A 3,871-nucleotide genomic window follows, 5' to 3' on the forward strand; every position below is an offset into this window, starting at 1 on the left:
TGTCACTGAAATTGCAAGCTAAAACTGAGATCTGCATCTGGTTCAATAAATGAACTTGGACAATGGAACTCTAGAGAAATTACCAACTTGTTGTCGACTAATCTGTGTTAGACAGATATGTGAAATTGTATCAGCTTACAATAATATCATCTGTGCTTGTTTTGCAGTGCGCCTGTTCTGATATAGCTGAAGCTCCTTTGCCTCAAAGGAACATGTTATCAGGCTGACCTTTATTTGACACAATGAACTTTTATTGAAATACAGATGATGCTGTGTGCAGCCTTAATCAGTTTTTGGCGCACAGTGTAGCTGTTTTACTATTGGCATGGGAGAGTTGCAGGACCTAATTCTTTTACAATGTGGCTAAAGTGGTGGATCCCAATGTGGAGCCAGAGCCCACGACTCTGAGTAAGTCTCTCACGCTCTACTGAATTAGCTAGCTGACCTAGCGCTATAGGTACTGTTTCCAGCCAACAAGTGCATCTGTCGACGATGGTGAGCAGGCAGCGTTGGGCGTTTGAATGCGGTCCGACAATGTCAACGTGAACATGTGTGAATCGCACTGTGACGTCACGGAAATTACCTACTGGCGCATGTATGTGTCTGCTGAATTTACTGCATTGGGACTGGAGACAATACTTTGTCCACTCTCAACAATCCTTCTTTGTTACTGGCCACAAAAAGCGATCTAGAACCAGACAGAGCATAGACCCTTCACCTAGGTGGCTCACACTGTGTAGGGATTCGAATCCTTGCCGTCAGAGGTAGGTAGGTATGGACGTGGCTTGGCTGTGGACACATCGCAATACAGTTGTACACTGGCGCCAGGAATGTCTACAGGTTGCAGATGCAATGAAGTCCTTGTATATATGAAGGTAGTATCTGTTCCCGAAAGACCAGATACCATAGATGACCGTGCAGCTTCTCTAGAATGAAATGATAATTAAATCGATAGCCTAGCTGCAAACAGCCGTTGATATACATCATTCGGGGCATGTTGAAAAAGTGTGCCCCAACTGGTACTCGAACAGGGGATCTCATGCTTACAGGGCAGGTGCTCTAGCCATCTGACCCACTGAGGGCACAGAGGATAGTGCACCTGCAGGGACTTATCCCTTGCACGCTTCCCATGAAATCTACATTCCCAACATGTCCACACCACAACGTTCGTAGTGTGCCTAATAGATGTCATGAGTAATTTATGTGATAGGAAAACATCTATTAGGTGAACTACGAATGTAGTGGTGTGGACATGTTGTGATGTGGGTCTCACAGGGAGCATGCAGGGATAAGTCCCTGCAGGCGCACTATCCCATGTTCCCTCGGTGGCTCAGATGGATAGAGCACCTGCCATGTAAGCAGGAGATCCCGGGTTCGAGTCCTGGTCGGGGAACACATTTTCAGCATGTCCCCAACGATGTATATCAACTGATTTTTGCAGCTATAGTGTCGATTTAATTATCATTTCATTTAAGTGCTTTTATCTTGTAACAGGTCTTGCAGCTCTTGGTCTGACCTCTGTGCTCCTGCGAGTGCTGCATAGTCCAGTGTAGATACACAGCCAAAGCGAGGGAGACAGTCTGTCACGATGATGTTGTCGATCCCGGAAATGTGTTGAACATCCTTGGTGAATTGGATAACATACTGCAATTGACTGTGTTGCTTCAGCGAGCAGTTGAGATTATTTTGCCGGAAGACTAATGTCAGTGGCTTGTGGTTTGTAAATGTTGAGAAGGCGCGAGCCATGACGTGAGGACGTAAGTATTTGACAGCCTTGTACCCCGCTGGCAGTTCGCGGTCATATGTGCCTCATCTCTCTTGCGAGGTGGTCAGGCTTCTAAAGAAGAAAGCTAGCGGCTGTGAGGCCTCATCAATGCATCACTGAAGCACACCGCCTATTGATGTCTGGCTCGCTTCTACAAACACAACAAACAGTGCATTCGGCTCGGGATTTGCCAACAATACCGTATCCGCTATCACTTGTTTTGTTTTCTCAAATGCCGCGATCATGTCGTCCGTCCAGGAAATTGTCGAATTGCTCTTAGTCTTCGGACCCGCCAGCCCAGCTGTCAGTGGCTCTTGATCTTCAGCTGCATGTGGCAGATGCCGCCTATAAAAGTTCAGTATGCCTCTGTAGTGCCGTAAGTCCTTGCATATGGCCGGCCGGTGCAGCTCGAGGATAGCCTCTATTTTCTCTTCGTACGTCCGTAGTTGAAATGGAGGACAGTGGGACGTCAGCTGGTATAAATTTATATTAAAAATGAAGAAATTCCTCCAGCTGTATTTAAGGTGTCAAATTTATTTTGGCAACTAGTTTCAACGTTGTAACAACGTAATCTTCAGGCCCATACATTTGTTGACATCAACTGCGTGTGGCTGGTACAAGAAGCCAGTGGTCAGATACGGACGTGGTTAGTAATCTTCAGGCCCATACATTTGTTGACATCAACTGCGTGTGGCTGGTACAAGCAGCCAGTGGAGAGATACAGACGTGGTTAGTAACCACCTTCCACACGGAGCACGTCCGTATCTCACCACTGGCTTCTAGCATCTATTTTGTCCGGCAACTGTTGCGAGCCTGAAAGAATATTGCAGTGGCGTAGGAAGTCAACTTGCGACTGTCCAAAGATACACTTCACCACGTTCGGCATAAGTCCATAGTCACTTATTCATTGAAAACTCTCGACAACATGCTAGCGATGTTCTTGTGGCGAGGCCGAGAAGACCAAAACGTTGTCGAGGTAAGGGAAACAGAATGACAGGCCTCACAGCACTGAATCGACGAACCTTCGGCACGTTTGCGCCGCATTCTGGAGACCGAAAGGCATAAATTTGCTTTCAAATCACCCAAATTGTGTAATAATGGCTGTCTTCCGTACAACTTCATTGGCCACTGGAATCTGTGTGTAGGCCTTGGCGCAATCTAATACACTATATACACAAGCGCCGCTCAACTAGTAGTTGAAGTCATGGAGCAGAGGTATTGGGTACCTGTCAGGTATTGTGCGGACATTTAGTGCTCTGTAATCCTCACAAGGCCGCCAGGCACCACCCTTTTTGGGGACAGGGTGTAACATTGAAGACCAAGGGCTGTCAGACGGATGCATGATGCCCTCTTTGATCATGTTATCAAACTCGGCCTTGGCTATCTTCAAAGGGTCTGGCGCAGTGGTCGTGGTCGGCAGGAGATCGGTGGCTCCTCATGCTGTGGCCTTCTCCACCAGACATCACGGCGCCTAGAGTATCAGCAACCAAACTGACAGCCTGCAGCCGCGGGTTGCCCACTTCACAGGCACACCGAAGCACTACACAACCGACAGGCAATATTGATGAACGGCCACAACAACAACAATAACACAGAAAAGACACCAGGGGCCACCACCGGACCACATAAACATAAGGAAGAGGTCGCTGCAGATCCCGGAACTATTTTCACACGCCAAACCACGTGATGGAAAATAGTTCCGAGGTACTCATCTGCCAGACATCACGGCGCCTAGAGTATCAGCAACCAAACTGACAGCCTGCAGCCGCGGGCTGCCCACTTCGCAGGCACACCGAAGCATTCCACAACCGACAGGCAATATTGATGAACGACCACAACAACAACAACACAGCAAAGACACCAGCGGCCACCAGGGGCCACTACCGGACCACATAAACATAAGGAAGACGTCGCTGTAGGTCCCGGAACTATTTTTCACACGTCAAACCACGTGATGGAAAATAGTTCCGAGGTACTCATCCGCCGAAGCGATACAAAGGCCGGCGCTCGGTCGCACATCGGCAGTTCATCAAGCGCCAGCAGACGTGGATAGCCCGTCTTGGATCTTCTCGCTGAGTTGTGGATTAGGCTTGGTATATCAGAGAA

At 48.2% G+C, this 3,871-nt stretch overlaps 1 non-coding gene across 1 annotated transcript; it reads left to right on the forward strand.

The window, feature by feature from the left end:
* The first annotated feature begins 1,318 nt into the window (after nt 1–1,318).
* Nucleotides 1,319–1,393, forward strand: Trnat-ugu (transfer RNA threonine (anticodon UGU)). The gene has a single exon. It is a non-coding gene; the product is annotated as a tRNA-Thr (tRNA).
* Nucleotides 1,394–3,871: the final 2,478 nt, after the last annotated feature.

Source organism: Schistocerca gregaria, chromosome 6 (assembly GCF_023897955.1).
Source record: "Schistocerca gregaria isolate iqSchGreg1 chromosome 6, iqSchGreg1.2, whole genome shotgun sequence".
Lineage (NCBI taxonomy): Eukaryota > Metazoa > Arthropoda > Insecta > Orthoptera > Acrididae > Schistocerca > Schistocerca gregaria.